Here is a 10,228-nt window from a genome sequence, read left to right as displayed (position 1 = left end):
CTAGAAATAAGCTAGTAGGATCAGTTGTGGGTTTAGGAGGCATTGGGAAATGTGCATCTTTGTGCATGAAGACCCTATTGTTGATCAACGAACCGATTAGTCACTTGCACCTTGTCAAGTCCTGAAAAGGTCCTCCTTCGATGGTTCCTCAATCCTTCTTGACGATCCTTGGCACTTTCTGGTGATTTTTTTTCAAAATATGTTATTTTTTGTAGCAGTTTCGAAAACTATAGGACGTAATGCAAAAAAAAAACAAAACTAGTAGCCCGTCGGCCATTCTTTGGCCGAAGTAGTACTTTTCGGCCACAGTTAGGTCGAAGTAGTACTTTTCGGCCACACTTAGACCGAAGTATAGTTTTCGGCCATCCCCTGGCCGAAAAGACACTTTTTGGTCAACTCTAGGCCGAAATAGACTTTTTGGTCAAGTCTAGGCCGAAAAGTCACTTTTTGGTCAACCCTAGGCCGAAGTTGCATGGCTCATGCTGAAATGTATTTTGTCGCCACCCGTTTCCCGCCCACCCCTTCCCGCCACCCGTTTCCCGCCAACCCCTTCCCGCCATATGTTCCCGTCACCCTTTTCCCGCCAACCCCTCCCCGCCAATCCCTTCCCGCCTTATTTTCCCGCCAATCCGTTCCCGCCTTATTTGCCCGCCAATCCCTTCCCGCCAACCCTTTCCCGCCATACCGCAGTTATTCTTTCCCGCCATTTTCTCCTCTGTATCTATATAACCCCCTTCAGGCGGAGGTGGATAAGCATTCCAGTGTAGTGTAGTCGAGATGTCCCATTATCCATTCGATCATAGTTTTCACCCTAAGATGAGCAGCACTCTGCTGAGTCTAGCTACCGATTTTAGGATGGACAATAGGATAGTTCCATGGGACGAACTCACCGGTAGTGACACCATAATGAATGAGTTGGCTCACCAATTACGTAGGTCTGGGTGGCCTGAAAAGACCTATGAGGAGGTACGTCAAGAACTTCTTAGGTTGCATGAAAGGTGGAAGAAGGTGGTGGAGCCGAAGAGTGAAACTTTTAGAAGGACTGCAGAAAAGCATCCATTTTTATGGACTGAGGAGAGCGAGGACGACGATGATATCTTCATGCCGCCGCTTCCGGGTTCTGCATCGTCGAAGGGCAAGAGTTCTGCATCGTCCAAAGGAAAGAGTTCTGCATCCGCGAAGGGCAAGAGTTCTGTATCGACCAATGGCAAGAGTTCTGCATCGACGAAGGGCAAGAGGAGCGCATCGTTGAAGGGCAAGAGGGCTGCATCAACGGAGGATGACGATGATGACTTCATGTAGTATGTAAGATGTATTCCAGTTGTACCGTTTCATTCAGATGTATTTGCATTATTAGTTTGTATTGTATTATTGTAGGGCATTATGTTCTATCTGAATTTCATTTTGTAGTATGTAAGATGTATTGCACAAGTTCAGCCGCACCGTTTAATTCAGATGTACATAGAAGCAAGTGCGATAGTAACACATACATGAAGCATGTCTCATACATAAATACTGACACACAGCTGCGAATAGTCTGAAACTAACATAGATAATGAGTCATACATAGATAGATAAGCATATCACTGCGGCGGACGACGATGAGTCTGGGTCTTCCTCGGGCGAGGACCGGAAGGCGATAAGCGCCGAGGCGGTGGACGAGGCCCGCGATAACCACGACCATAGTTAACCTCGTCTGTCACGGTCTGTGTCTCCTGCGTCGGTGGTGGTGGTGGAGTGTGAAACACTGTCTGCGAGAAGCCATAAATGTTTGTAGCTTGGTCATCATCCTCGCGGTCGCCCTCAAAGTACGAAGCACCACCACTAAGGATCGATGACTGCTCTGAATGCATGAACGGTTGCGACTGGTTGCCGCCTGCGGTAAAGTAAAATTGATACAAATGCATGAACGAAGCACCACCAGTAAGCATCAGTGACTGCTGAGAATGCAAGAACGCTTACTACACTGTTCAAAAGAATGTAGTGAGTAGTGTTACCTAGATTCATCTGCCGATGCCAGTAAGCGCTCCCTAGCTGTGAAGGAGGTGGCTCATGCCAGGAAGAGCTCCCTGGCTGTGAAGGAGGTGGCTCATGCCAGGAACAGCTCCCTGGCTGTGAAGGAGGTGGCTCATGCCAGGAAGATCTCCCTGGCTGTGAAGGAGGTGGCTCATGCCAGGAAGAGCTCCCTGGCTGTGAAGGAGGTGGCTCATGCCAGGAAGATCTCCCTGGCTGTGAAGGATGAGGTTCTGCACGGTGCACAGAGGGTCGTGGTTCTGAACGGTGCACAGAGGGTCGTGGTTCTGAATGTTGTACAGAGGGACGTGGCAGACGATGTGCTGGAGGAGGAAGTGCAACATCCGAAGTCCGTCTACACGTAACAGCTGCGTAAATCCCGCGTAGCTTGTCATCAAGACGCCTCAACCATGAGACGCCCTCTCACGGTGGGATAGTTTCTCCCCTCTGAAAGCGCCGCATTAAAGCGGAAACCTCCTCTCGCGCCTGTAGTGTCAAGTCACCCTGTACACAAAGAGTGAACCAATTATATCCTCGTTGTATGATAGACACCACGAATAGACAACCAAGCGAATATGTCCAGATTAACAAAAGACTTAACATATGAGAACCAAGGCATTTACCGCGTGGTGTCTGGTTCCCAAAACAGAGGTAGTTGGGTACATATCGCTGGTGAGAGGGGCTTCGATCTGATCAGGAGCAGCTGATGGAACCAAGTAGATCCTCGTTGTATGCCGGTAACGCTGCAGATACAACACGAACATTTCCCAGTTAAAGGCCGAACCTCACCCCAGATATTTGTCGCAGCGATAATCCATTCGTCAACGTAAGGGGTAATGCTCTGAAGCCAATAAGCCATGGACTTGTTTCCTCCTAGGCGACTGTCCCTGAGATTGACATGCGCGATACATGATTAGGTATATTATGAATGCAGAGCTGCCAACTAAAATAGTATTAGTACTTACCTGTGCACGTGGTCTGGCAAGTGTGGAATATCTGGAATCTCAGGCTGTTGATATAGACCGAACTGTCTCATCACCCTATGAAGAGACATCTCCTCAACCGTCACGTCGAACACCAACTTGGCCTTGGTCATCCAAAAGTGCCGATCTCTAGTGCACAATCCAGAAATCCCAACTTCATCCTCAGATATGTCCTGCTCCCATGCAGAAGGAATCGGTACCTCAACTTCATCCTCAGAATTTTCAGAATCCAGTTCCTCCACCAATCCATCCTCGTCCTCTTCCTCCATCACCCTCTGCATTTCATCCCCTTCCTCATCCCCATCAGCAAAACCAGAACCAGCTAATATTATCGACTGGCTACTCTGCCCAGTATCAGGACCACAAACAATGTGTGGCACGTAGTCTGACTCTTTCTCGGGTTGGCTAGCATCCACATCTTGTGGCTGTGACCCGGATAAAACAATCTCGTTAGCCACTTCACTGCCTTGGCCGGGTTCATACCCCCTATGGAGTTGTACGATATTCTCCTCCTTCGGCACAGGTTGCACAAGTGCATATGGGTGGATTCTTCGGTCTCGGCAGCGTCTTAACAGGGACAACCAATGCTGGCTCCTATCTACCGGCATCAAGTCCCACTTGACATTTTTACAGGATTTGGTCCACAATGCATGAATACTGACGGAACATAATTCAGGATACAGACCGAAACTAGTTGTCAACCAGTACTTCAACTGTCTAATGTCCAGTCTGTCCGGGTCAGCTAGTGTCATGACGCCATTTTTAAACTCGCTAAGATCAACCCCCAACTCATTATATCGAACATTACCAGCGCCGTAGTAAACTGTCAGATTTACTGATTCAGACATTTTCACCTGTCAGACATTGTCATCCTCTCATTAATCACAACAAAGACTAATATTACCCGTTACACTAACTATGCACTAAAATGCCTCCACAAATATATTAACACTGCACTTCACAATATGACTTATCTAAACTAATTAAAATATACAATTCAGAGAAAATTTGTGATGGCATGCTTATACCTTCGAAGTGTGTGTCCCTAGCTTCTTACTCCTCTCTTTCACTCAGCGGCACCGGCCACCTCGTGGAGTACTTGCACCACAGGACAACGGCAGCGCTGCCCCCTCGACGACCGGAGGCTCAACTCCGGTCACCCCCCAAGCCGCACCTCCTCGTCCACAGCAGCTGCTCCTCCTCACCACCACCTCCTTCCCATCCACACCTTCTCCACCCCACCATGGCTCCTCCCTCCAAACGCAGAAAAAACTATCCCATACCCAAAAAACACCGTAGGCTGTTGGAGAATGGTATGATCTATCTATTCTGTGTCTTGGATGTGAAAATGGGTGCAAAGTGGTGGAGATCGGCGCGGGCTTGTGAGGTTACAGAGAAGAACGAGAGAGAGAGGAGGAGTGCGAGCAGTCAGAGGAAGGAGACGGCCTGGCGAGCCTTATCCCGAACTCTTCGGTCAACTCCTGGCTGAAGAGCTTTTCGGCCCCCAGCTGGCCGAAAAGAGCCCACTTCGGCCGCGCGTGGGCCGAAGCTACGATTTTCGGCCGGCCCGCCACCGACACCACCTCTTCGGCCCAGCCGAGCCTTACTTCGGTCAAAGCCTGGACGAAAAGTCCTTTTCGGCCATACCCGGGCCGAAAACAACCTCTTCGGCCAGCGCGAGGGCGATGGGGTCATAGTTTTGATTTTCTCGCGTTTAGTGCTATAGTTTCCGAATTTGCTGCACAAAAAGTTATAGTTTTGAAAAAAAATCCTTTCTGGTGTCGCTTTGGGCAACACTTCTAGTATTTGTTTTGCATCTATCCACAAGTACAGAGTTGAGCGCTACGAGGTGGGAAGAATCCTCATGGAAGGACAAGCACGGAAGAGTTGCACTCGTGGGTGTCACGAGCTTTCAGTTTCTTTATTATAGCTGGACCAACCTTCTAATTGCATTTGCTCTTTGCTTTAGTTTTTTTCCCTCATGGTCTTTGCTTTTGCTTGAATTCTCACCATCAGTTGCACACGTACATATAGACTGGAACGTTATAAAAATTTGTACAAGTAACAATCGATCTCACAAAGAATTAAACGACGTGACCATTGATCAACCAACTCCTAGCTTGTTCCTGTAGTATTGTGTGCACGCACACTCAGCACAGGAAATACTTCCTTCTCTGAACCATCCAAACGACCACGAACGAACTATGTATTTTGTTACCAGAGGGTCCGAGAGATCACAGAAAAGAAAATTACATATAATTAATTGACATGCCAACTTTCATATAGCTCTATTCAAAGCTTGAACAAACACCTCAGCTTGTAAGGCAACCAATGTGCATGTTGTGAAGATTAACTGAAGACAACCACCATAAGTTTCGTTGTGCTTCAGATTTTCACACTTGGTGTCCGTCTGCATGGTACACACCGGTCATGCAGAATTTGAGTGGTGTTATATGTATTGAATTCATATTCCAGCCTACTAATCCATAAGTCCGAACTGATGGAGAGAGGCGGGCAATATATTTCAACAATATGTGCGACAACGATCTTCTCTCGCATAGAATACATCCAACCCTACCCTCCCTACCCGCAAAAAAAAAAAAATCCAACCAAAATTGACACAGGACGACATCAAGTACATGCACCCGTCAAAGAGTTTCCCCAAGTTCCTTATTCTCGGCAATTTTCCATGCTCATGCGGCACTCTCATCAATAAGGTGGACAACAGGAGTACAGGATAGTATGGGCTTAGGAGGTGTCAAGAATATGAATACGTAATGAACTAATGATTGATCCCCGGATCCTGCCGTTGTACAGTCTCTATAGTGATCCCAAAGGCGGTTGCAGAATTGGGTTGAAACCAATGTACGGGCTCTGTGTCACATTATGTTGCAACCCTAGGTAGAATTTGGAACGAAACTCAGAATGCAACATGACTCATGGCTGACCTGAGTTATGAGATGATCGTACGTTTCTTGGCAAGTGTTTCAGCTCTTCAAATGCAAGGTTTCAGGTCATACCGATCAAGTTGTATACATGCAAAGCAATTAGCCAGAGATTTAAAAAAACATCCTTGAAGTATAATTTAGATAGTTAGCTTTAGAACTGATAAACGGATCGCTGGTATTGCATGTGCATCATGTTCCTACCGCCACTGGTGTGCCCCTGGGTATTTTCGCTAATCGGAACAATGGCAGGCACAATTACTGTAAAAAAAATATCCCCGCAAAAAAAATTACTGTAAAAATATGCCTAGGGTTTCTTCTATTTTGCCTTTTAGTCCACTCTAAAGAGTGCGAACATGCAGTATACCCCCTCTATTTTTATATACAAGGCCATGAACTCATATTACAGATATCATGATTAAAATTTAATGCATGTTTTGTAACTCCGGTTTTCTTTTCGTTTACTGGAATAATTAGTACGTTGCATGTATGCAAACAATGAATATGAAACTGAGTGGACATTGAGCAAGGAAGAGTTGAGTGTCATTATGACTGGATACATGCAAGTATTAAACATATTGCTAGTATGAGAAAATATTATTAACTATTGTCTCGATTATTGTTGACGGCCTTATATAAGATGCAGAATGTATATTTCAAAGTAGCCTTGTATAAGTAAATGAAGGGAGTATCCAATTTAAATATAATTTGGATTGCCTTTAGGTCCTTCGCAGACTAGGCAAAGACCCGAGCCGTGGGTCGGCTCTTGTTCATCAACAATGGCAGCATATACATCTCAGAAGTTCCAACAGTAACAACACTTTTCACTAGGTCCCCACAAAAAAACACACTTTTCACTAGGTTGACAAAAATAATGCAACCTGTATTTTGAACTAAGCTTAACTTTTGACGAACCAGCAGGAGTTCTGCTTTGCATTAAGTAGGGGAAAAAGAAAAACAGTGTCCGTTACAGTTTGGGAGCAGGTTGGGAACGGCCGCAGGGCCTCAAGAGGGAGCAGAGACAAGAGAAGAAAGGAAAAGAGAAGGTTAGTTACATATTGGCTACCTCTTAAAACAAGTAGATATCAGCCTTTGCTTTGGGCGCGCCTACGAGCGCCGGTGCAGCTATGTGATAAAAAAATCTGGCGTTCCTCTCCCTCCGGATATGCTAAGCGATGTACATTGCAGTGGAGACACGGATCTTGCTATCAGTGATAGGCACAACATTATGAAGACTAGCCCAACACTTGTTAACTGACGGAGCAGAGAGCGCGATTGTAACCATGGGCACCTGAGAGTCCGCAAAATTTTGCCATGCCACTTTAGTAAAAGGGCAAAATAAAGATTGATAGGCGGTATGTTGAAATAAAACCCCAAGCCCTGTCAAAGTTCAGTTAGCTAGTTTTGTGTCAGGTTAGCTTTCTCGTGTTTCAGTCTTTATGTTAGCTAGCTTTGCTCGAAGGTTGCAACGACCTGGAGCGAGTCTTGCGCCTCGTTGATCTGCTCGTGGGATGGCACGAGCGTTGTGGATCACGTAGGCGCCAAGTCAGGGGCCACGATCTCCAGTTTCCCTTCTGTACTCTGAATAAATAGAAGCAAGAAAGGAGCAGAAAAGCTGTAAAAGTTAGCAGCTCAAAACCTTGTGTTCATCGTCTACCTAGAGCTCCACTCGTGTGTGTGTGTGTGTGTTCATCGTCTTGGCACTTTGGGAGTGCTGACAATTGGCATCAGAGCCGCGTTTCGGTCATGGGGAAGAGCAATCCGGCTCGTTCCCGTTCTACCTCGCCGGACAACTCCGGGGCTGAGGCGAAGAAGGACGGGAAGAGCACCAACAGCGGCGGCGGCAAGCCCGCGCCTCTGCTTGGCGACGGTTCAGGGAAGTCGTCTGGCCGCGAGCTGGCAATGCCACGGTCGCTGCGCGAGGCGACCGGATCCACCTCCTACCCCACCCTGACAAGGACGAACTACGCGGAGTGGTCGCTCCTGATGAAGGTGATCCTGTAGGCGAGAGGCTTGTGGACCGTCATCGAGATCGGCGCGTGCATGTACGACGACGCCGACTACCGTGACAATCGATTGGCGCTGGAGGCGATCCTCCGGGCCGTACCGCCGGAGATTTTGGCGACGCTCGCCATGAAGGAGATGGCGAAGGAGGCGTGGACTCCATCAAGACGATCCGTCTTGGGGTTGACCGCGTGCGCAAGGCGAAGGCCCAGTCCCTCCGTCGAGAATTCGATGATCTCCGCTTCAAGGATGAGGAGACCGTCTACGAGTTTGCCCTTCGACTCACCGGTATGATGAATAATCTTGCTCTTCTTGGTGATGATCTGAAGGAAGAAAGGGCCGTGGAGAAGTTTCTCCGGGTCGTCCCGCCGCACTATGCTCAGGTGGCGCTCTCCATAGAGACGCTGCTCGACCTGTCGGAGCTCATGATTGAGGAGCTGACCGGCCGGCTGAAGGCGGCGGAGGAGCGCTATGGGCTGGAGGGATCGCCCAGGGCGGTAGCAGCCTGCTGTTCACTCACGAGGAGTGGATGGCGCGACAGCAGAAGCTCGATCAGGCTGGGGCCACTGTGGCAGCAGCAAACAGGCTGCCGGTGGGGGCAGCCGCCGCGGTGGTAGCGGCGGCGCGTGCTCGCGCGGTCATGGAGGCGGCCAAGGCGGGCGCGGGAACCAGAACTCCTCTGGCAGCGCCGCCCGCAAGAACGACAAGTGCCACTACTACAACGATGATACGATAAGCGGCAGCAATAGTTGTAGAAGCAATAGTTGGCGAGACGACAACGATGCTACGATAGAGATCAAGGTGTCGCGCCGGTGACGATGGTGATCATGACGGTGCTTCGGATATGGAGATCACAAGCACAAGATGATGATGGCCATATCATATCACTTATATTGATTGCATGTGATGTTTATCCTTTATGCATTTTATTCTGTTTTGTTTGACAGTAGCATTATAAGATGATCTCTCACTAAATTTGAAGATAATAGTGTTCTCCCTAAGTATGCACCATTGCCAAAGTTCGTCGTGCCGAGACACCACGTGATGATCGGGTGTGATAAGCTCTACGTCCATCTACAACGGGTGCAAGCAGTTTTGCACACGCATAATACTCGGGTTAAACTTGACGAGCCTAGCATATGCAGATATGGCCTCGGAACACTGAGACCGAAAGGTCGAGCGTGAACCATATAGTAGATATGATCAACATAGTGATGTTCACCATTGAAAACTACTCCATTTCAGGTGATGATCGGTTATGATTTAGTTGATATGGATCACGTGATCACTTAGATGATTAGAGGGATGTCTATCTAAGTGGGAGTTCTTAAAGTAATATGATTAATTGAACTTAAATTTATCATGAACTTAGTACCTGATAGTATTTTGCTTATCTATGTTGTTGTAGATAGATGGCCCGTGCTGTTGTTCCGTTGAATTTTAGTGTGTTCCTTGAGAAAGCAAAGTTGAAAGATGATGGTAGCAATTACACGGACTGGGTCCGTAACTTGAGGATTATCCTCATTGCTGCACAGAAGAATTACGTTCTGGAAGCACCACTGGGTGTCAGGCCTGCTGCAGATGCTGCTGACAATGTTAAGAACGTTTGGCAGAGTAAAGCTGATGACTACTCGATAGTTCAGAGTGCCATGCTTTACGGCTTAGAACCGGGACTTCAACGACGTTTTGAACGCCATGGAGCACATGAGATGTTTCAGGAGTTGAAGTTAATATTTCAAGCAAATGCCCGGATTGGGAGATATGAAGTCTCCAATAAGTTCTATAGCTGCAAGATGGAGGACTTTCAGTGAGCATATACTCAAAATGTCTGGGTATCATAATCACTTGACTCAACTGGGAGTTAATCTTCCTGTTGATAGTGTCATTGACAGATTTTTTCAATCACTGCCACCAAGCTACAAAAGCTTCATGATGAACTATAATATGCAAGGGATGAATAAGACTATTCCCGAGCTCTTCGCGATGCTAAAGGCTGCGGAGGTAGAAATCAAGAAGGAGCATCAAGTGTTGATGGTAAATAAGACCACCAGTTTCAAAAAAAAGGTAAAGGGAAGAAGAAGGGGAACTTCAAGAAGAACGACAAACAAGTTGCTGCTCAGGAAAAGAAACCCAAGTCTGGACCTAAGCCTGAGACTGAGTGCTTCTACTGAAAACAGACTGGTCACTGGAAGCGGAACTGCCCCAAGTATTTGGCGGGTAAGAAGGATGACAAGGTGAACAAAGGTATATGTGATATACATGTTATTGATGTGTACCTCATAA

This window comes from Triticum aestivum, chromosome 5A (genome assembly GCF_018294505.1).
Source record: "Triticum aestivum cultivar Chinese Spring chromosome 5A, IWGSC CS RefSeq v2.1, whole genome shotgun sequence".
Taxonomy (NCBI): Eukaryota; Viridiplantae; Streptophyta; class Magnoliopsida; order Poales; family Poaceae; genus Triticum; species Triticum aestivum.
This window is presented reverse-complemented; position numbering follows the sequence as displayed.